Here is a 25,036-nt window from a genome sequence, read left to right on the forward strand (position 1 = left end):
GAAAGCCTGGGTGCCCAGGCAAAAGCCTGCTGCAGGGGCAAAGCCCTCATTCCTCTACTGGGGCAGTGCCAAGGGGAAATGTGGGGTTGGAGACCCCACACAGAGGCATTTCCTAGTGGAGCTGTGAGAATGGGGCCACCATCCTCCAGATCCCAGAATCGTAAATCTACTCTGTACCTTCAGCCTAGAAGTCACAGGCATTCAACTCCAACCCATAAGAATGGCCCTAAGGGCTGAACCCTACAAAGCCACAGACAAAGAGCTGCCCGAGGCCTTGGGAGCCCACTCTTCCTATCAGCGTGCCCTGGATGGGACGTGTAGTCAAAGGAGATTATTTTGGATCTTTAAGATTTAATGACTGCCCTGCTAGGTTTCAAATGTGCCTGTAGCCCCTTTATTTTGGCCAATTTCTCCCTTTTGGAATGGGAGAAATGTATATACCCCCACAGTATTTTGGCAATAGTCAACTTGTTTTGATTGTATGGGCTCAGAGGCGGAAGGAGAAAAGTCTCAGATGAGACTTTGGACTTGGACTTCTGAGTTAATAGTAGAATGAGTCAAAGCTTTGGGGGACTGTTGGGAAGGTATGATTGTATTTTGCAATATGAGAAGGACATGAGACTTGGAAGGGGTCAGGGGAGGAATGATATGGTTTGGATATGTGTCCTCACCCAATCTCATGTTAAATTATAATCCCCAATGCTGGGGGTAGGGCCTGGTGGAAGGTGTTTGGATCATGGGGGCAGCTCCCTCATGGCTTGGTGCTATCTTCATGATAGTGAGTTCTCACAAGATCGCTATCACTCACTCACACTCTCGCTCGTTCTCTTGCTTTCTGTCTCCCCCATCCTTGCCATGTGACGTGCCCACTCCCCTTTTGCCTTCCACCATGAGTGGAAGCTTCCTGAGGCCTCCCCAGCCATGGTTTCTGTACATCCTGCAGAACCATGAGCCAATTAAACCTCTTTTCTTTACAAATTCCCAGTTCCAGGTATTTCTTTATAGCAATGCAAGAATAAACTAATACAGAAAACTGGCACTGAGGTGTGGGGCATTGCCATAAATATACCTGAAAATGTGGAAGTGGCTTTGGACCTGGGTAATGGGCAGAGGTGGAAACAGTTTGGAGGGCTCAGAAGAAGACAGGAAGATGACGGAAAGTTTGGAACTTCCTAGAGACCTACTGAATGTTATGACCAAAATGCTGATAGTGATATGGACAGTGAAAGCGAGGCTGAGGGGGTCTCAGATGGAAATGAGGAACTTATTGGGAACTGAGGTAAAGGTCACTCATGCTATGCTTTAGGAAAGAGACTGATGGCATTGTGCCCTTGCTCTAGGAATCTGTGGACCTTTGAACTTGAGAGAGATGATTTAGAGTATCTGGTGGAAGAAATTTCTAAGCAGTAAAGTGTTCAAGAGAATCAATCTGACTAGATTTAAGAAGATGTATGGAAAAGCCTGGAAGTCCACACAGAAGGATGCTGCAGAGGCAGAGCCCTCATGGAGAACCTCTAGCAGGGCAATGTGGGAGGGAAATGTGGGGCTGGGCACTGCCTAGTGGAGCTGTGAGAAGAGGGCTACTGTCCTCCAGACCCCAGAATGGTAAAGTCAGTGACAGTTTATACCATGTGCCTGGAAAAGCCAAAGGCACTCAATCCCAGCCCCTGAGAGCAGCCATTGGGGGCACAGCCCTGCAAAGCCACAGGGGTGGAGCTGCCCAAGACCTTATGGGCCCACTCCTTGCATCAGTGTGCCTTGGATGTGAGACACAGAGCCAAAGGAGATTCTTTTGGAGCTTTAAGATTTAATTACTGCCCTGCTGGGTTTTGTACTTGCATGGGGTTTTTAGGCCCTTTCTTTTGGCTGATTTCTCCCATTTGGAAAGGGAGTATTTACCCAATGCCTGTACCTCCATTATATCTTGGAAGTAACTAACTTGTTTTTGATTTTACAGGCTCATAGGCAAAAGGGACTAGGCTTGTCTCAAATGAGATTTTGGATTTTTGAGTTAATGCTGGAATAAGTTAAGACTTTGGACTATTGGGAATGTATGATTCTATTTTGCAATGTGAGGACATAAGTTTTGGGGAGAGGCCAGTGGCAGGATGATACAGTTTGAGTCTGTGTCCCAACCCAAATCTCATGTCAAATTGTGATCCCCAACGTTGAAGATGGGTCCTGGTGGGAGGTGACTGGATCATGGCGGAGGATTTCCCCTTTAGTGCTGTTCTTGTGATAGTGAATTATAGAAAGATCAGGTTGTTTAAAAGTGTGTAGCAGCACCTCCCACCCTCTCTTGTTCTCATGCTCCAGCCAGATGTGCCTGCTTCCCTTCACCTTCTGCCATGATTGTAAATTTCCTGAGGCTTCCCCAGCCATACATCCTATATAGCCTGTGGAATTGGGAGCCAATCAAACCTCTTTTCTTTATTAAGTATCCAGTCTCAGTCTCAGGTATTTCTTTTTTTTTTCTTTTCTTTTCTTTTCTTTTCTTTTTTTTTTTTTGAGACAGAGTCTTACTCTGTTGCCCAGGCTGGAGTGCAATGGCACGATCTCGGCTCACTGCAACCTCCGCCTCCCGGGTTCAAGCGAGTCTCCTGTCTCACCTTCCCATATAGCTGGAATTACAGGCATGCCACCATGCCCGGCTAGTTTTTCTATTTTTAGTAGAGATGGGGTTTCACCATGTTGGCCAGGCTGGTCTCAAACTCCTGACTTCAAGTGATCCACCCACCTCAGCCTCCCAAAGTGCTGGGATTACAGGCGTAAGCCACCATGCCCAACCTCAGGTATTTCTTTATAGCAGTATGAGAATGGACTAATACAGAATGTTACACATCTTTCATGATCTGGCTCTGTCAACTTCTCCAGTGTCATCTCTCACCTCTCCTGGCCTTGCATTCAACCCTCTAAACTGCAAACACCAGCTGATTCCTCCATATCTATCTCTGCTCAAATTGCCCAGCAAGCCCTTTCCCCCATCCTCATCACCCATATAATGCCTATGTATCCTTTAAGGGCCCACCTTTCAGCAGCGTTTCACCACTGACCCTGGCAGCCTACCTGGAACATTCTGGCCTGGCATGGTTCCTCCCTGCCTCTCTAATCATTCTTTTCCCATTTCCTGTGCCAGCTCTACCTTCTCTATCCTATCTGTAACCATTAGAATTGCCCAGATCTCTAAGCTAAGTCTCTTCTCTCTTTTAATGTGGTGTTAAGAATTCGACTTGCTAGGCACAGTAGCTCATGCCTGTAATCCCAGCACTTTGGGAAGCCAACGGAGGAGGACTGCTTGAGTCCAGGAGTTCAAGACCAGCCTGGGCAACATAGTGAGACCTCCCCTCTACAAAAAATGAACAGAATTAGCCAGGTGTGACAGCACGTGCCTATAGTCCCAGCTACTTAGAAGGCTGAGGTTGTGAGGATTGCTTGAGCCCAGGAGGTCAAGGCTACAGTGAGCCAAGATCTTGCCACTTCACTCTAGCCTGAGCGACAGGGCTAGATCCTGTCTCCAAAAAAAAAAAAAAAAAATGAATTCAGGCTCAGGCTTTAGAGCAGGGCATGGTGGTGCACACACCTGTAACCCCTGGTACTTGAGAGGCTGAGGTGGATCACTTGAGCTCAGGAGTTTGAGACCAGCCTTGGCAACATAACAACACCCATCTCAAAAATAATAATAATAATAGTTCAGGCTTTAGGAGAAGACTTGCTGGGTTTACTAGCTCTGTGGCTTTCCTATCCATTGTCTACAATGAGGGTAATAATACCTACCACATAGGGGTATCATGAAGATTAAATCAGTTATACATGTGAAGTACTCAGAACAGTGCTTAGTATGTAGAAGGCAGTTGATAAGTGTGAGCTATTCTCATTAATAACATTCTTTAAAAAAAATAGAGATGGGGCTGGGGGCAGTGAATCACATCTGTAACCCCAGCACTTTGGGAGGCTGAGGTGGGCAGATCACTTGAGGTCAGGAGTTCAAGACCAGCCTGGCCAACACGGTAAAACCCCGTCTCTACCAAAAAAATACAAAAATTAGTCAGGCATGGTGGTGCATGCCTGTAGTCCCAGCTACTTGGGAGGCTGAGGTGGGAGAATCACTTGAACTCAAGAGGTAGAGGCTGCATGAGCCAAGATTGTGCCACTGTACTCCAGCCTGGATGACAGAGTGAGAACTCATCTCAAAAAATAAAAAAATAAAAATAAAAAAATTTAGAAACAAGGTCTCGCTGTCACCCAGGCTGGTCGTGAACTCCTTGGCTCAAGTGATTCTCCCATCTCCGCCTCCCAGAGTGCTGGGATTATAGACGTAAGTCACCACACCTAGCCTATGTTAATATTATTCTTATGATTAGACTGCACTATTGGGGTGGGTTTTTTGTTTGTTTGTTTCTTTTTTTGATACAGGGTCTCACTCTGTCACCCAGGCTGGATTGCAGTGGTGTGATCATCGCTCACTGCAACCTTCACCTCCTGGGTCTTATTATTTTTATATTTACATTGTATCCCACCCACTCTCATGAGTTTAAATGCCAATTTTTCCCAAATTTCTATCTCTACCTAGACTTTTCTACTGAACTCCAGACCCCTAGATCCACATAACTTCCTAAAATCTCTATTTAGATGTCTCACAGACATCTTAAATTCAACAAGTCCAAAACAGAACTCTTCTGCTACCTCTTTTTAAACATGTCCTTCCTGCAGCATCCCCATCTCACACAGGCACCTCTACCCAGCTAGTTAGTTGCTCTTGGGGAAAAAACTGATCCTTAGGACTGCCTTCTCCTTCACTCCTATATCAAATCCATCACTAAATCCTACCTGCAATATTATAACTAAATCTTGTCCCTCTCTCTCCATCTCTACAGCCACCACCCAAATCCTAGCCAATATTCACTATAATGCTAGAAATAGCTCTGTATCAAGCTTTCCTCCCCCAACTCTCTATTCAGCAGCCAGAGTGATGCTTTTGAAATGGAAAAACAGGAAGAAAAATGGAAAAATGTCTCATCCTTGCTTAAAACCCTTTAACAACTTTGGCTAAAACATTCACATAACCCCCTTGAGCCCTGTATTATTTGGCACTTGCCCTGAACCAATCCCATCTCATGGCACTCCCTACAACCTCACTACTTAGCCCTTCTCTTCACCCCACCAAGGGCCATCTGCACCACCTGTCCTTGAACTGCTTAAACAATCCATGCTAGATCAAGCCTCGAGATTTTCTCTCTTACTTTTTCTTGGCCTGGAATCCCTAGTTCACTTGTTTCCTGACTGACTTCTCCTTATCCTTCACATCTTATGCTTTAATATCCGTTACTTGGAAAGACCTTCCCTGACGTGTCTATCCAAATTAAGCTCCACTGTTACGTTTTCTCAGATAACCCTGTACTTTCTCTTCACGATGAAAACCATGAAGACAGGAAGGTGTCTGTTTTACTCAAACTGATGCCCACAGCCCAACATAGTGTCTGATCTGTAACAGATGCCCAGTAATTACTTACTGAATAAACGTATGTCATATTTCATTAAATCTAAGACACTATCAATAAGATGCATTCCTACTATTAAAAAAAAGTGTCAGAATTGAGTAAATATAGACAGATTCTTCTCCAAAATGGTGGCACAGATGCAAGCTGGCTTCACCACCCCCTCCCCCCACTGAAAACCAAAACCAAAAATATAATGCCAAGATAATCACCAGCAATATCCCAGAATTAAAATGAGAATGAGACAGTTCCCAGGACCACAGAGAAGTATAAAAAAAACTCTGAGCAGATGGTAAGATAATCAGACTCCTATATCAATGACGTAGCTCCACCAAATCTGTCTGGCACCAAGTGCAAGGAAAATTTCCCCCGACTGAGTTTCTACACTGGAAAAAGTGAGATCAAGGTGCAACTTCCCCGCCATCTTGGGTCACCTGACAGAAGACCTATCTTTGCCTCAACCCACAGGAAGCATCACGAGTGCCTGAAGAGTGAAATACCCCTGAGGACAGCCAGAAACAAAGAGAGGATACAGGATCATCATCCCGGGCCCTGGAAACTCTGCTCTTAAACTCAGAGGAGACTCCAAATCAGAGTTCAGCAGTACCATACTGTAGGAGGTATATTCCACAATTCCCCTGGGCACAAATCCCTAGCCAGCCTTTTCACACTGACAGGATATTCCCTTTGGGACCACCCCCATTCAGGATGGGCAGCACTCAGGTCATTTACTAGAGCCAGGTGTGGTGATACACACCTGTAATCCCAGCTACTCAGGAGGCTGAGGCAGGAGAATCACTTGTACCCGGGAGGTGGAGGTTGCAGTGAGCCAAGATTGTGCCACTATACTCCAGCCTGAGCAACAAAGTGAGACTCCATAAAAAAAAAAATACACAGCCATAGGAGAAACAAAAAAAAATAAAAAGGAATGAAGCTCTGCAAAGGAGATACTGAAAATTACCCTAAAAGACTAAACCTAAGAATTATTGGTGTTCAAGAGAGAGTTGAATAAGAATGAGGGAAAGAAAGCTTATTCAAAGAAATATTACTAATAAGAGAAAACTTTCCAAAACTTGAGAAACATATAAATATCCAGGTATAGGAAGGTCATAGAATACCACATAGATTTGACCCAAATGAGGCTACCACAAGACATAAAATAATCAAACTCTCAAAGGTTAAGGACAAAGAGAGCGTCCTACAAGTAGCAAGGGAAAAGAAGCAAATAACATATAAAGGAGTTCCAATTCATTTTGCAACAGACTTCTCAAGCAAAAGTATATGGGCCAGAAGGGAGTGAAAGGACATTTTCAAAGTGCTGAAAGACAAAAAAACCCTGCCATCTTAGAATACCATATTCACCAAAGCTATCCTTCAAACATGAAGGAGAGATAAAGTCCTTCCCACAAAACAAAAACTGAGAGAATTCACCACCACCAAACCTGTCTTATAAATACTAAAGGGAATTCTTCAATCTGGAAGAAGAAAAAAAGCAAAACACTAATGTGAAAAAACAAAACATGTGAAGGTATAAAACTCACAGGTAAAAATAGGTACACAAAAAAACTCAGAATAATTGAAACTGCAATGGTGATGTGCTTTCAACTCATAACTAATATAATGTCTGGAAGATAAATCAAAAAGAAATAGCAGCAGGAACCTGTTAAGAGATAAGCAATATTAAATATGTAAACTGAGACAATAAAAAGTGAAAAGGTAGGGGGAAAGGAATTAAATTATAGAGGTTTTTCTAAAAAAAAATTATTTCTGCATTTCTGTCTTGTCCTTGCGATCTAAGATAAACAGTCATCTCCTTGACATAACTTACTATGTCTATAAGATGTTTTCTGTAAGTCTCATGGTAACTACAAAGTAAAAACTTATAAAAGATACAGTAAAAATAAAATGCAACAAGTTAAAACATACTACTAGAGAAAACTACTTAACCACAAAGGCCGAGGCCGAGGCCGGCGGATCATGAGGTCAGGAGATTGAGGCCATCATGCCTAATACAGTGAAATCCCGTCTCTACTAAAAAACTACAAAAAAACGTGGTGGCAGGCTCCTGTAGTCCCAGCTACTTGGGAGGCTGAGGCAGGAGCACGGCGTGAACCCGGGAGGCGGAGCTTGCAGTGAGCTGAGATCCGGCCACTGCACTCCAGCCTGGGCGGCAGAGTGAGACTCCGTCTCAAAAAAAAAAAAAGTTGGATCAAAACCCACAATTTCTACTTTATGGCATTAATATTTTTAAATATGTACTACAGGTTAGGCTAATAATGCAAGGCTGCAGTGTTCTTCTGATATCCTGAAAGCACAACTGTATGAATACTAAGTACCAAAAAGGCAGATCACTGAGAGAAATCCTGAAGGAAGAGGAGAACACAGAAGTGGTGTTAAACCCAAGCCAGCTGCTGGCCAGGCTTGCATCTTGATCATGATGAGACAATTACTAGAGAACAAAGCAGCAGAAATAATTAGGTATTAAGGTTACTGGCCAGGCGCAGTGGCTCACGCCTATAATCCCAGCTCTCCTGGAGGCTGAGGCGCGCAGATTGCCTGAGGTCAGGAGTTCCAGACCAGCCTCGCCAACATGGTGAAACACCATCTCTACTAAAAATACAAAAATTAGTTGGGCATGGTGGCACACACCTATAGTCCCAGCTACTCTGGAGGCTGAGGCAGGATAATCGCTTGAACTCCGGAGGTGGAGGTTGCTGTGAGCCAAGATTGTACCACTGCACTCCATCCTAGGCAACACACCGAGAATCCGTCTCAAAAAAAAAAAAAAAAAAAAGTTATGCAATTCTCATTCAGTAATTTCCAAACGTCTAGAGAGACCAAGAGTACACTTTGCTTCCCTTAACTCTGACAGCCCTAAGATGTTAAGTGGTATGGTTTAATTGATAGAGAAAATCATCCAAATTGGGTAGTCACGGGTTGTCAGTATGACTGAGAGAAACTGACAGGACAATGGGAATCATAACAGAAAGATCAAAATTGATTGTCAGTCTATTTTAGGTTGTAAAAATCTCATGAACTAAAGGACATTTTTTCTTGAGTGAGAGGTACTCCAAATGTATATGCTGAGAGGGTATTTTGAGAGAGAAATGCAGCATAAGCAAACAGATTCTAAAAGAACTTGGGCCTCAGCCTTTTCCCCAGATGTCAAGTCAGCATCCTGGCAGTGACTTGATCACACTTTCCAGATCAAGATGGATTTCTCTAGAAATAAGAATTTCATTCTGTCTGTAAAAACTAATAAAGGATATTATTTCCTTTACCCCTCTATAGTGGCTTTTCAGTTATATTTTAAAAAGTCATCCATGAGTTAAGTGTTTCTTTTCTTAAGACATATAAAATGAAAATGTTTAAATATTATAAAACTTACAACTAAAATTGCTTTCATTTTTTATTATTATAAAATTTCAGTTTCCCTGCACTCATTTTTTCCTCATTTTCTTAGTTATTTAAACTTCTCTTACAGACATTTTCATCAGTATTTTAGTATGCTTTATACAGAAGAGGTTTTCTGTTTTGCTAACTTGTTCTACAGACTTCCTAAAAGCTACTGGAAACATTGTTAATCTGTATCTGAAATAATCAGCTACCAACAGTATCAAAAGCACTTCCTTTTATTTGACCTGTGAATTACTTCTCTGAAGCTTCAGAAGATGCCCAAGTTATTTTTGTAGTGAGTAAGTCAGCATTGCCCTCTTCAGATGCCTCATAGTGTTAGAAGCTTCCACCAGATAGAAAGTTCATTCTTGATGTTTCCAGATGGAAGAAGAGCCTAAATTATTTGAACAGTGCCTCACATCCTCTTACTCATTCTAGCTTATTTTTAATTTTTCTGAATCTCAATTCCTTTACTTACAAAAAAAACCCACTTAGACTGTATATACAATTAAATTTGAGAACATGGGCTCTAGAGTCAGACCAATTCAGTAGCTCCAATACTTTCCAACTGTGTGACCTTGAACAATTACCCAACTTTCTTCCTCAGGATTCTCATCCATAAAACTGGTTATTAGTAATACCTACCTCAGAGAGTTGTGATGCAGATAAATTAGATAAGGCTTAAAACCACTACACAGCTTGTCACCAGCCTGACCCCAGGCCAAACCCCGATTCAGCTACCTCATCGTGCTTCATCTGAATTCCTTCACTACACTCTACAATGTACTATGTGATCTGGCCCCTACCCACAGGTTTAACAGCAACTCACTGGGGTCCTCTCCCTTCCCCTGAGCTCTGGCTGTGCCAGCCTTCTGTTGTTCCTAGAACAGCCAAACTCTGCAAGTTCAATACCATTGCTGTGCCCACTGCCTAGAACACCCTCCCCTCATTTCCCATCTCTTCTTAGGACTAGTTCCTTCTCACTCCTCTGGTCTCAGTTTACATATGTGTTTTTCTCAGAAAAAGTCCACCCTGACTACACTAAAGATTGTTTCGCTTACATGGGATTCTCTGTGTCCCTAACTAGCCAGAAAGCCTGTGAGGGCAGGGACAACTAACACCGAAACCTAGAACAATGTTTGGTAACTAGCAGGTACTCAATAAATACGTGTGAAATGAAAGTGCTTAGCACAGTGTTTAGCTGGCTGAAAAAATAGGTTAGGAGCAGGATGTGAAAGACCTCATGTGCCACGGTAGGCAGTTTGGCCTTTATACTGCACTAGACAGGGATTCATCACAGGCTTTTAAGCAGAGTAATGAATGACCAGATGTTTCCAACACCCTGGTTCTAACCAGCAGTCTTAATCATAAGCAAAAGTAAATCTTGTACAACTCCTGCTTATGATCAGTCATTTTCCTAGTTATGTATATATGGCTATCACTCACATTTTGCCTGTAGACAGGATTTATCTAATATACACATAATTGTTTCCAAAATATCATCCATATTAGGCAAATAGAGACTGTACTGGCCATACTGGGAGTCAGCTTTACCTACGGGCAGGGGCAAGGAGGGACGTTTCACTGGTATTACCTCATTAATGATGAGCACTAGAAGGGAGATTCTTGACCTGGAAACAGCAGCCTTGTTAGTAAGGTCAGGGCAAGATTATTAGGGAATTCTATAATGAGCTGGCTTTGAGAGGGCAAATGAGTAGGCCATCTTGCTGCTGGCTGAGACACCTTAAACAAAAAAGCCCTGTTGGCCTGCATCTTTAAGTGGAAGTGTCAAACTCCGGGCTGCATAATGCTTTCTTATTAACTCCTCCCATGATCTCCTATCCCTAACCCTTTTATTAAATGTCCTTTTGGCTTAATTTTAGCTGAAAAAAGCAGCTATGAAAGTTGATCTAGGTCTTATAATTTTGAAAGAATGGTTGGTACAAAATATTTTTCAGAAAAATAAAAAACTTCTGGGTGCCAAAATACATCATAAACAAACCCAAAATACAGGGCGACCAAAAATACATTTGTAAAAAAAACAAATTCCCTTAATGTATAAAGAACTCTTGCCTGTAGTCCCAGCTACTTGGGAGGCTAAGGCAGGAGGATTGCTTGAGTTCAGGAGTTTGAAATTATAGTGCACTATGATCACGCCACTGCATTCCAGCCTGAGCAACAGAGCAAGACTCTGTCTCTAGAAAATAAATAGAATAAATTTTAAAAAACTTTTTAAAAGAACTCTTACAAATCATTAAGAAAAAGACATATCTTGGGGATTTTTCCCCCCAAGATGGCTGACTAGAGGCTTTTCCAGCACACTTCATAAACTTAGAAGAACCAAAATAGTGTGTAGACAATTATACTTTGAACATATTATCCCTGATAATATGTTTGACATGAAAAGCAATGAGTCCAACAGAAAAGCAAAAAGAAACTCCAAAATCTGACAAGAAGGAAGGTAGGTATCCCGTATGGCCAGGACCAGCCAAAAACCAGGAGTGAATCCCCAGTACGGGAAAGGGTGGGTATCTCTCTGTGGTCCACTTTCCCACTAGGGAATTGAGCAATCCAGACCATGGGAAAGTACCTTGCCCCTTCTAAGCCCTAGATCTAACATGGGGAGCAGCCAGGGGACTGTGAGAAGGAACTGCTTGAGGAAGTATCCCAGGCATTCTTTTAGACCTGGACACCTACAGCAGGACACTATTCTCTTTCCTAGCTCTTAGCAAGCTGCACCTCACATGCCTGGAAGCTAGTCATAGCAGCAGTCTTTGGCATTAGAGAGACTCAGGCTGAGGCTTGGGGAACTGAAACCTGTGGGAGGGGCTCCCACAGCCAGAACTGAGAAATGAGTGTGGTATGGGCTGCAGCCGCTGGTGCTGAAACTGGGCTCCCCTCAACCCCACCCATGGACCAGAGGAGGAGAGGTGCCAGGGAGGTGTAGTATTGAGCTGCACAGTGACTCCTATAGCCAAAGACTGCACTGCAGACGAGAAGCAAACGGTAGTGACTAAGTGAACAGCCAGACTGGCTAACATAGGTGAGATGGGGACATGAACCTTGCCAAGACTGGGGTGTAAGAGGTAAGCAGGTCCCATGTCTGCCAGCAAAGGCTGTGAAGCTGGAACCACCCTCCCTTCCCATGCTGAGACATCAGCGTAACAGTGGTCAGCCCTAACCCAGGTATTTTACCAGAGGCCTAAATCAGGGTAGGTGACCACCCCCATCAGGGTAGGTGGTCTGAGTGCAGGCCTAGCTAATTTAGCTCCATTCCAGCTTTGCCCCCGACTCCAAGATAGGGTGCAGGATCCAGGCCCCTGGGGATTACATGGCCCAATACACCATCTGGGACAGCCTGAACAGCCCACTGCAACAATTAACACAAGAACACAGCACTTGAGAACGAGAAGAGCTTCTCACAACTACTGCCCCTATCACCCATGCCATCACAGCTGCACAGAAGGTTGTGTGCCTGCTCACCTGCCTAGTACACCACTACAACCAGCATTCAAGAAAGCTACCACATTCAGGCTATGTATATCCAAGGAAATCATACACAGTCTTTGCCACTGCATGCAGACAAATGGCCCTACCCAATCAGCATCATAGTCACATCTTTAGATACACAGAAATCAACATATAGGAAGTATGAAAAAGCAAGGTATTATGGTACCCTCAAAGGAACATAATAATTATTTGAGCCTAAGCAGAAAAAAAATCCTTGAAATGTCGATAAATAATTCAAAATAGTGATTTTTTTTTTTTTTTTTTTTTAGACGGAGTCTCACTCTATCACCCAGGCTGGAGTGCAATGGCTTCATCTTGGTTCACTGCAAACTCCACCTCCCAGGTTCACGCCATTCTCCTGCCTCAGCCTCCCGAGTAGCTGGGACTACAGGCACCCGCCACCACACCCAGCTAAGTTTTTGTATTTTTAGTAGAGATGGAGTTTCACCGTGTTAGCCAGGACGGTCTTGATCTCCTGACCTCGTGATCTGCCCACCTTGGTCTCCCAAAGTGCTGGGATTACAGACATGAGCCACTGCACCTGGCCCAAAATATTGATTTTAAAGAAGCTCAATGAGATGCAAGAGAAATCTGAAAACGAATATAAAGAAAATCAATTTAGGATACACATGAGGAATTTACAGGAGACAGATTTCAAAAACCAACAGAAATTGTGGGTCTGAAAAATTACTGAAGGAATTACAAAATACATTCGAAATGCTTCGAAAATAGACTAGACTAAGCAGAAAAAAGAATCTCAAAACTTGAAGACAGGTCTTTTAAATTAACATAATCAAACAAAAGTGAGGAAAAAAGAATTAATAAAGACATCAAGATATTAGGGTCTACATAAAGCAACCAAGCTTACGAATTATTGGTATTCTCAAGGAGGAGGAAAATGCAAAAAGTTCTGAAAACCTATTTAAGGAAATAATTGATGAAAATTTCCCAAGTCCAGAAAGAGATTTAGACATCCAGCTACAGGAGGCCCAGTAATCCCCAGGAAAATAAACTGCAAAAAAAAAAAAAAAAAAACCCCACAGCATATTATCATCAGACTGTCTAAAGTCAAAGTGAAGGAAAAAAATTTTAAGTCAGCAAGAGAAAAGCACACTTAGTTGCCTATAAAGGAAACTCCATCAGACTAATGGCACACTTCTCAGCAGAACTCTTACAGGCCAGAAGAGAATGAGATGGCATTTTCAAAGTAATGAAAGAAAAAAAAACACCTAGCAGTCAATAATTTTATGTCCAGCAAGATTAACCTTCATAAAACAAAACCTCATATATCAGCAAATTAATAAGAAAAAGATAAATAACCTAGTAGCAAATAGGCAAAAGAAAAAAACAGGTAGTGAACAGAAGCACCATTAAAAATGTTAAACTAGGCCGGGCGCAGTGGCTCACGCCTGTAATCCCAGCACTTTGGGAGGCCGAGGCAGGCGGATCACGAGGTCAGGAGATCGAGACCATCCTGGCTAACCCGGTGAAATCCCATCTCTACTAAAAAATACAAAAAAACTAGCCAGGCGAGGTGGCGGGGCGCCTGTAGTCCCAGCTGCTCGGGAGGCTGAGGCAGGAGAATGGTGTGAACCCGGGAGGCGGAGCTTGCAGTGAGCTGAGATCCGGCCACTGCACTCCAGCCTGGGTGACAGAGCGAGACTCCGTCTCAAAAAAAAAAAAAAAAAAAATTGTTAAACTAAGAAAAGATGGACCAGGCGCAGTGGTTCATGTCTGTAATCCCAGCACTCTGAGAAGCTGAGGCATGAGGATTGCTTGAGCCTAGGAGTTGCAGACCAGCCTGTGCAATATAGTGAGACCTCATCTCTACACAAAATTGTCCCAACTATTCGGGAGAATTGCTCGAGCTGGGAAGGCAGAGGCTGCAGTGAGCCAAGGTCGCACCACTGTACGCCAGCCTGGGTGACAGAGTGAGATCCTGTATCAGAAAAATAAAAAGTAGAAAACAAAAAAGATGTGCAGTCTCACTAATAATTAAGCAAATGCAAATTTAAAATACAATATTTGGCCAGGTGCAATGGCTAACGTCTATAATCCCAGCACTTTGAGAGGTTGAGGTGGGAGTACTGCTTGAGCCCAGGAGTTCAAGCCTAGCTTGGGCAAGATGGTGAGACCTCGTCTCTGCAAAAAAAAAAAAAAAAAAAATTTTAATTAGGTAAGTGTGGTGGTGCACACCTGTAGTTGCAGTTACTTGGGAGACTGGGGTGGGAGGACCACTTGAGCCCAGGAGTTCAAGGCTGTAGTGATCTATGATCACGCAGCTGCACTACAGCCTTGGTGACAGAGACAGACTCTGTCTATAAAACATAATAATGTAATATCAAAAAGTTGCATATTAAATTTGAAAATATTTAAAGGATTGATAATAACCTGTGTTACGAAGAAAGTGGACAAACAGGTATTTTCATATATTGGTGACAGAATAAACAGGCACAACCTTTTAGACAGTAATTTGGCAATTTCTTTAACAATGTGAAATACATATTTCAGGGATGCATACTGAAATAGGTGGTGAGGGAACCTTCAATTTTGTACTTTACATACTTCCATATTTCTCATTTTTTCAGGAGTAAGTACTATTTTTACAATAAAACCAAAAGTTTTAAAAATATACATATCCTTGAATCAGAAAGTTCATAAAATTTTCCCATGGAAGTACTAAAAAATACAAATAATTATTTCTAAAAATGTTCTGCAGCATTGTTGTAAAAGTGAAAAACTGGAAATTACACAAAGGTTAATTCATATGTGTACATTAGTATAAAGGTTAATATAACTATAATAATATACAGTTGACCCTTGAACAACATATGGGTAAGCAGTGCCAATCCCTGCACAGTCGGAAATTTGTGTATAACTTTTGACTCCCAAAAAAACTACTACTAATAGCCTCCTATTGACCAGAAGCTTTACTGATAACATAAACAGTTAATTAACACATTAACATTCTGTATGTACATGTATTAAAATATCATATTTTTACAATAAAGTAAGCTAGAGAAAAGAAACTGTTATTAAGAAAATCAAAAGGAAAAGAATATATTTACTATTTAGTAAGTGGAAGTGGAGCATCATATAGGTATTCACCTTGTCATCTTCATATTGAGTAGGCTGAGGAGGAGAAGGAAGAGGAGGGGTTGGTCTTGCTGTCTCAGGGATGACAGAGGCAGAAGAAATAGAGAATATAGAAGGGGAGGCAGGAGAAGCAGGCACACTTGGTGTAACATTACAGAAATACATCATAATTTCTGTCTTTTTTGCTTTTCCATTCTCTAAGAATGTTTCTATAAGGGTACCAATCCTTCTGCAACTGTTTGATTAGTTTCAGTGCCCACATCATAGAAGGGTCCATGTTGTAAAAGAAGTCAAAAGCAGTCTTGAGAAATCTGAACTCTTCTGCTAGTTGTCTAATGTCAATTTGCTTCCTGACACTGCTGCTTCTCATCTTCTTCCTCACAGTCTGGCACTGGTTCAGACATACTCATCTCCATTAAGTTGGCTTCCGTTAATTCCTTTGGTGTGGTGTCTATTTGTTCTTGAATTTCTCCAAGATTCATAGCCCAAAACTCTTCCCTCCCCACCCTTTTTGCCACATCCATAGTCTCTTTTATGATTTCCTTGATTGGCACTGTTGTAAATCCTATGAAGGCATGCACAACATCTGGATAATTTTCTACAGCACAAATTTATTGTTTTGGGCTTCATAGCTTTCAGTTTTTCCTATAACAATAATGGCACCTTCAATGGTGTAATCCTTCCAGACACAATGATGTTCTCTCTGTTGGGGGTCTTCTTCCATAGCGTTGACAATTCTTTCCATAGAGTACCATGTGTAATGAAGCTTAAAGGTTCTTACGACCCCCTGATCTAGAGGCTGAAACAGAGATGTTGTGTTTGGGGGCAAGTAGACCACTTTGACACTTCTGGTGTTGAATTCATGGGGTTCTAGGTGGCCAGGGACATTGTCCAATATCAAAGGAACTTTAAAAGGCCATCCCTGGGCCAGGCGCGGTGGCTCAACGCCTGTAATCCCAGCATTTTCGGAGACCGAGGTGGGCGGATCACCTGAGGTGGGGAATTCGAGACCAGCCTGATCAACATGGAGAAACTCCGTCTCTACTAAAAACACAAAATTAGCCAGCATGTTGGTACATGCCTTGTAATCCCATTTACTCGGGAGGCTGAGGCAGGAGAACTGCTTGAACCTAGGAGGGGGAGGTTGCGGTGAGCCAAGATTGCACCTTTGCACTCCAGTCTGGTCAGTAAGAGCGAAACTCCATCTCAAAAAAAAAAAAAAAAAAAAAAAAGGCCATCGCTCATTGACAAGGTACTCCCTTACATCAGGGACAAAGCATCAATGGAACCAATTCAGGAAAAGGGTTCTTGGCCAGGCACGGTGGCTCACACCTGTAATCCCAGCACTTTGGGAGGCCGAGGAGGGCAGATCACTCGAGGTCAGGCATTCGAGACTAGCCTGGCCAACATGGTGAAATCCCATCTCTACCAAAAATACAAAAATGAGCCGGGCATGGTGGCTGGCACCTGTAGTCCCAGCTACTTGGGAGGCTGAGGCAGGAGAATTGCTTGAACCCAGGAGGTGGAGGTTGCAGTGAGCCAGGATCACGCCACTGCATTCTAGCCTGGGTTATAAAAAGGTCTTGTTGTCCAGACCTTCTTTTTGTCCACTTAAAAGACTGGCAGCTGGTATTTATCTTTTCCCTTCAAGGCTCATGGATTAGCAGTTTTATAGATAAAGATAGTCCTGATTATAAACTTGACTGCATTTGCACAAAACAGTAGAGTTATCTTGTCCCTTCCTGCCTTAAATCCTGGTGTTCAATTCTCTTCCTTACTAGTAAATGTCTTTTGTGGCATTATTTTCCAGAACAGGGCACTTTTGTCTGCATTAAAAATCAGTTCAGGGCCAGGTGCAGTGGCTCACACCTGTAATCCCAGCACTCTGAGAGACCAAGGTGGGAGGATCGCTTGAGCCCAGGAGTTTGAGACCAGCCTGGGCAACATAGTGAGACTCTTGTCTCATTTAAAAAAAGAAGAAGAAGAAGAGAAGAAGAAATCTGTTTAGCCAGGCATGGTAGTGTGCACCTGTAGTCCCAGGTACTTGGGACACTGAGGTAGGAGGATCGCTTAAGTCCAGAAAGTTGAGGCCAGCCTGGGCAACAAAGCCAGACTCTGTCTCTAAAACACACACACACACACACACACACACACACAAACAAAAAACAAAACAAAACAAAAACAAAAAAACAACTTGTTTCAGGCAGATATCCTTTCTCCTCAGTTTTCTTTTTTGGGAGAGCTGGGGTCAGGTGGACAGGGTCTCATTCTGTTGCCCCAGGCTGGCATGCAGTGGTGCAGTCACGACTCACTGTAGCCTCAACCTCCCAGACTCAAGTGATCATCCCTCCTCAGCTTCCTGAGTCGATGGAACTACAGGTACACACCACCATGCATGGCTAATTTTTAAATTTTTTGTAGAGTCAGTGTCTCCCTATGTTGCCCAGGCTGGTCTCAAACTCCCAGGCTCAAGGAATCCTCCTGCCTCGGCCTCTTAAAGTGCTAGGATTACAGGCATAAGCCACTGTGTCTGGTCCTCAGTGATTTTCTTAATGGTATCTGGCAACTCATTTGCTGCCTCCTGGTCGGCAGAAGCTTCTTCTGTTATCCTGACTTTTTTTTTTTTTTTTGTCTTTCTCTTGTCACCCAGGCTGGAGTGCAGTGGCACCATCTCGGCTCACTGCAAGCTCCGCCTCCCAGGTTCACACCATTCTCCTGCCTCAGCCTCCAGAGTAGCTGGGACTACAGGTACCCAGCACCACTCCTGGCTAATTTTTTTGTATTTTTAGTAGAGACGGGGTTTCACCTTGTTAGCCAGGATGGTCTCGATCTCCTGACCTTGTGATCCACCTGCCTCAGCCTCCCAAAGTGTTGGGATTACAGGCATGAGCCACGGCACCCAGCCCTATTCAGACATTTTTAAAAGAGTGAGCCTCTTTCTAAAATTATCAAACTATCCTTTGCTGGCATTACGTTCTTCAGCTTCAGTTCCTTCATCTGCCTTTTGCCTTAAGTTGTCAGGTTTACTGTATTGCACTAAACACAATGAAAAATACGTGAGAACTGTGAGAAGATCACTTTTTGCTGTGATATGCAATGTACTGGAGAGACAAACTGCTCACACGGGGATGATCAGTGTCACACATTTTAAGGGAATACTTACAACCTTTGAGCTCACTCAAGCAATAGCAATATGACATGGCTACAGAATTACTACAGTAGTACCTTGTGTACTGCAGTTAATTTTGTATGGTTATGTCTTTACGTCTGTTTACATTTCTCTCAACTGTGAAAAGTGCCATGTGCAGTCTATGTCTGTTAAAGTTTTTATAAATTTTAACATTTTTTTTTTTTTTTTTGAGAAGGAGTCTCGCTCTGTCACCCAGACTGGAGTACAGTCGTGTGATTTCGGCTCACTGTAACCTCCACCCTCTGGGTTCAAGCAATTCTCCTGCCTCAGCCTCCCTAGTAGCTGGAATTACCTGGCTAATTTTTGTACTTTTAGTAGAGACAGGGTTTCACCATGCTGGCCAACCTGGTCTCGAACTCCTGGCCTCAAGTGATCCACCCGCATTGGTCTCCCAAAGTGCTGGTATTACAGGCGTGAGCCACTACGCCCAGCCAATTTTAACTTTTTCTAATAGATTTATGTGTATTTTATGGTAGTAAATGAAAAAATAGACTAGTATTTACATATACTTTATGCATTCATGACATAGCTTTCTCTTATTTTTTTAAATATTTCTAGGCTACATAATTCTCTGAGAATTTTTTCAAGTTGTTGCAAATCTCAAAAAATTTTCTAATATATTTATTTTTAAAAATCCATGTGTAAGTGGACCCATGCAGTTCAAATTCAGGTTGTTCACAGGTCAACTGCATAGTTCAGAGGTTGTGGTTTATCTATATAATGGAATACTTAAAAAAAAAGTTAGGTCTATACGTACTGACATGGAAAGACACTGTTGGCTTGGAATTCACAGATTATCATTTGTGGTTTCCCCTCTTTGTGAACCATGCTGAAAGTCCATGGCATCTAAACATGTATCATTCTGCCCTATCATGAAAGAGCCACACCTCTCTTAGACCTCTCTGAGTAAAGAAGAAAAGAGCTGGACAGTGAGTCTGGCCTTGCCCTGGGCTCCATCTCAGCATGCCTTTGCTCTTCTCCACCAGTTTGTGTGTGTCCTCCTGAAGAGATATAAACTGAAGCCACCTATCTGCACCTGTGATGGAAGTAAAGATTATGTAAAGAGGCCTCTGAATGTGACTGGGCTAAGCAATGCTGTCTGCTTTCTCCCAAACCCTACATCCCCACCTAGCATCACATGATATACCTTGAATATATACAATTTTTGTCAATTATACCTCAATAAAACTAAAGAGAAATTAGTTCCCTTAATTTTCTATAGCATGTCTATTTGATTTATTCATATGTGAAGGAAGAAATAAGAACTAAATACTAATCACCATGGAAACTTACTGACAAACATCTACAAAGTCTTTAGCTAAAATCCAAGGAACCTTAACTACACCATCTACAATTTGATCTATTTATAGTCAGCTTTTAACTCATCTAGGAAACACCTGCAGAATTTAGGAAAACCCCTAACTATTTCAAACCCTACAATTGTTTAGAGAATGTAAAATCTCAGAATCAGAATAGGACTTAAAGGTGATCTGGTCCAAACACCCCATTCCCAAGAAAACTAGAGCTCCAAGAACAAAGCTGGCTCAGACCAGAGCCCACACCAGACCAAGGATGTCCTGATCCCTGATCCATGAGGCCCTCTCTGGCTCCCCTCTCCCTTCGGAAAAAAACGTAATGATCTGAAAAAAGTTGCACAGCTGCACAAATGGCAAGAGGAAAGCAAAATCAGGACTCAACTAAAATTCCACTTCATTGTAACACAACTTGGTTTCCCACATTCTCTTTTTCTTGGCAGTGTTAGTTATTATTGCAGACTGTGGTATAAGGAGGAGTCCCATGAGAAAATTCTTCCTTAGCATCATCTCCCCTAGCTTCAATGCTTAGCCATGCCTCCAGCACAATCAAAATCGACAGTGCTACAAAGCACCAAACCATAGCTTCCTTACATATAGCTAAATCCATTTACCCAAATGCAGTCATTCATTTAACAAGTACTTACTGAGTACCAACTTTATGACAGGCACAGGTCTAGTCCTGAGATATTGCATTGCAGTTGCAGCTGGATTTATGGTTGTGTCCCCTTATACCTACCCACCTAAGATACTAGAGGGTCTGCTACAGCCATGGCATTTGGTAGTGCACTGTACCACACTATATGTAGGTATTAAGAGTCTTCATAATCATGTCTACTGCCTGACTTTGGAGGTTAGAACTAGCATTATTAGATGCAAGCACATTTATCTGCATTGCCAAAACCCCAGTCAGCCCCGGTGCAGTAAAAAACAGATGGTGTGCCTATAACTCATGATTGACACATTACTGCAACAGATGCTAGGGATGTCCTTGCTGAAGATCTAAATAAGTGGTCTCTAGGAATGAAAAACAGATTTTAATGCAAACAAAGATTGCCTAGAGATTCTATAAGATTTTCTATTTTACTTTATAGCCTAACTAATTCTGTTTGGTTCCACAAGTATTTAATATGTGTATATTCTATTTCATACACTGTTCTAAGAATTGCAGAAACAAAAATGGGTAAGATGTTTTCCCTTCCCTCAAAGTTCTGCTGATGAGATGGACACACAAAGACACTGTCGGTTGGGAGCAGACCTCCCCAAAATTTGGCCATAAACTGGCCCCAAAACTGGCCATAAACAAAATCTCTGCAGCACTGTGGCATGTTCATAACAACCCTAATGGCCACGCTGGAAGGTTGTGGGTTTACTGGAATAAGGGCAAGGAACACCTGGCCCGCCCAGGGCGGAAAACCGCTTAAAGGCATTCTTAAGCCACAAACAATAGCATGTGTGACCTGTACCTTAAGGACATGCTCCTGCTGCAGTTAACTAGCCCAACTCATTCCTTTAATTCGGCCTATCCCTTCGTTTCCCATAAGGGATACTTTTAGTTAATTTAATATCTATAGAAACAATGCTAATGACTAGTTTGCTGTTAATAAATATGTGGGTAAATCTCTGCTCGGGGCTTCCAGCTCTGAAGGCTGTGAGACCCCTGATTTCCCACTTCACACCTCTATATTTCTGTGTGTGTGTCTTTAATTCCTCTAATGCCGCTGGGTTAGGGTCTCCCCAACTGAGCTGGTCCCGGCAACTGTCTATACGACACACAAAGTTCTGTGATGGAGGAATGTGCAAGGTGCCATGGGAGCCCAGTAGAGTTTGCAAACCTTACCTGACTTGTGCAAAGAAAAACAGAGTACACAGTAGCTTCCCAAAGAAGGGGGACCTGGATTTGGGCTAGAAGGACAAATAGGAGTTAACCAAGCAAATGAACAGATTCATGTTCCAGACATGAGTGAAGACATGAAGATGTGAAACAGGATAAAATACACGTGAGGTATAACAAGTAGTTTAGAATCACTGTAGCAAGAAATGAGAGGCCAGAGAGATTCCCAGGGCTGAGATCATAAAAGGACTGGAACATAATAGTACTCAATAAACACTTGATGAAAGAATTGGCTAGAGCTTTCATGAAGGAAAAGGCGTAAGTATGTGGTTATGCATGTTGGACAAATTTTGTATGTCCGTTTTGTTAGTAGAAACAGGATATAATCAGTAGTACTCTACATCAGTAGAATTATAAGAACATGATTCAGTCAGCAAGAACTTGGCTCACTCAGCATGATAATTGGAGACTCAGGCGTAATAAAGAGGAAGTGGCTAGACAGTTTTTATATTCTTGTGACCACAAGAGAGAGAAGAGCTAGAGTGGTATCTGCACAGACACAGGCTAAGATCATATGGAGAAAGATAAAAGGGGCATGCACGGGGTCTGTGAGTTTGAGAACTTCCTGGATATAGCAACCATCTCTTTTCTCCTATAGGCCATCTCTTTTTTTTGTTTAACATAAATAAACCAAGTATCTGTGACTCCACCTGACCTTCTTCGTGGCACCATGTGGAAGAAACCCTGATTCAGAAGGGAATAGAACTCATATTCCTGGTAGCTGTTTTTTGAGAGTGGGCTTGGCCCTTTGCTGCTGCTGAAGAGGGAAGAGGATAGCCAGAGCTAAGAGAAAGAGGAGTCGACACGATCCATACTCTAACAACTCCATATTGAACATACTGAAACACACAGGAATCCTGGGCCAGAGTAGATTTCCAATAATTTTACAAAAACAGAGGCAATAAAGATACCATAAGTACTGGCTGTAAATTCTAAAAACTTTTCATCACACATCAAAAACAACTCAACAAGGTGAAATTTATTCCTTTTGATATCCCTAACATTAATTTCCTGTTCATAATTTTTTTAAAAAAATAAAAGGTAAGACTATGGAGGAGGGCAATCTGCTTAATTTTGCTGTGAACCTAAAATGGCTTTAAAAAAAATTTTGGGGGGTCCGGGCCAAGATGGCGGTGCAGGTGGTACAGGTAGTGCAGGCGGTTCATCTCGAGTCTGATGCTTTCCTCGTTTGTCTCAACCACGCTCTGAGCACAGAGAAGGAGGAAGTGATGGGGCTGTGCATAGAGGAGTTGAACGATGATCCAAGGAGTGACTCCAAATTTGCATATACTGGAACTGAAATGCGCACAGTTGCTGAAAAGGTTGATGCCGTCAGAATTGTTCACATTCATTCTGTCATCATCTTACGACGTTCTGGTAAGGGGAAGGACCGAGTAAAGATTTCTCCAGAGCAGCCGTCTGCAGCTTCAACAGAGCAGAGAGGTTGGCTGAACTGACAGGCCGCCCTATTAGAGTTGCAGGCTGGTATCATTCCCATGCTCATATAACTGTTTGGCCTTCACATGTTGATGTTCGCACACAAGCCATGTGCCAGATGATGGATCAAGGCTTTGTAGGACTTATTTTTTCCTGTTTCATAGAAGACAAGAACACAAAGACTGGCTGGGTACTCTACACTTGCTTCCAATCCATACAGGCCCAAAAGAGTTCAGAGTATAAGAGAATTGAAATCCCAATCCATATTGTACCTCATGTCACTATTGGGAAAGTGTGCCTTGAATCAGCAGTACAGCTGCCCAAGATCCTGTGCCAGGAGGAGCAGAATGCGTATAGGAGGATCCACAGCCTTACACATCTGGACTCAGTAACCAAGATACATAATGGCTCAGTGTTTACCAAGAATCTGTGCAGTCAGATGTCAGCAGTCAGCAGGCCTCTCCTACAGTGGCTGGAGGACAGACTGGAGCAAAACCAACAGCATTTGCAGGAATTGCAACAAGAAAAGGAAGTGCTTATGCAAGAACTTTCTTCTCTAGAATAAAGCAGGAGACAAAATGGGGAAAGATGAAAATATCCAGGGTAAAGTTACTTAAGCTAAATCAATTTTGATGAAGAAAAACTTGGAGGACTCATATCACCTGACTTCAAGACTTACTATAAAGCTATAGTAATCAAGATAGATGGTATTGGCAGAGGAACAGACACATAGATCAATGGAACAGATGAGAGAACCCAGAATTAAATCCACATAAATATGCTCAACTGATTGTGAAAAAGTGCAAAAGCAATTCAATGGAGGAAGAATAGCCTTTCTGACAAATTATGCTGGAGCAATTAGACACCCATAGCGAGGAGAAAAAAGAACCTCTACTTAAACCTCACATCTTATATAAAATTTAATTTACATAAAATATAAAAATGTATAATGGACTTAAATGTAATACATAAAACTATATAACTTGGAAAAAAGCCACAGGAGAAAAATCTTCAGGATCTTGGGCTAGGTGACAAGTTCTTGGACTTTGCCCTAAAAGCACATCCATACAAGACAAAAACTGATATCCTGGACTTCTTCAAAATTTAAAAACTTGTGATTTAAGAAGAGGAAAAGATAAGCTACAGGTTGAGATGAATTTGCAAACCATATATCTGATCAATTTGGAATATATATAGTGTGCTAAAAACTCAACTGTAGTCAGGCTTGGTAGCTCATGCTTGTAATTTCACCACTTTGGGAGGCGTGCTTGAGGTTAAGGGTTCCAGACCAGCCTGGGCAACACAGTGAGACTATGTCTCTACAAAAAAAAATTTTAAAAAATTAGCTGGGCACCATGACACACACCAGTAGTCCCAGCTACTAGGGAGGCAGGAGGAACACTTGAGCCCAGGAGTTTGAGGCTGCAGTGAGCTATGATCACACCACCACACTCCAACCTGTGTAACAGTGAAGCCTTGTCTCAAAAAAAAAAAAAAAGGCCACAAAAGCTCAACAATAAAACAAACAGTCCAGTTAGAAAATGGGCAAAAGACATGAATAGATGTTTCACTGAAGAGGACATCTATAGATGGCAATTTAGCATATATAAAAAGCTGTTAAAATCCATAAGTCATGAGGGAATGCAAATTGAAACCACAGTGAGGCTGTGACTTACTTATCTGAATGGCTAAAGAAAAAATAGTG

General features: G+C 42.3%; 1 pseudogene across 1 annotated transcript; it reads left to right on the forward strand.

Annotated features, from left to right (window-relative positions):
* Positions 1–23,021: 23,021 nt before the first annotated feature.
* On the forward strand, positions 23,022–24,670 carry LOC105544083 (annotated as a pseudogene). The gene has a single exon (XR_001006714.1). The product of XR_001006714.1 is annotated as a lys-63-specific deubiquitinase BRCC36 pseudogene (transcript).
* Positions 24,671–25,036: the final 366 nt, after the last annotated feature.

This window comes from Mandrillus leucophaeus, unplaced genomic scaffold, assembly GCF_000951045.1.
Source record: "Mandrillus leucophaeus isolate KB7577 unplaced genomic scaffold, Mleu.le_1.0 Scaffold108, whole genome shotgun sequence".
NCBI lineage: Eukaryota > Metazoa > Chordata > Mammalia > Primates > Cercopithecidae > Mandrillus > Mandrillus leucophaeus.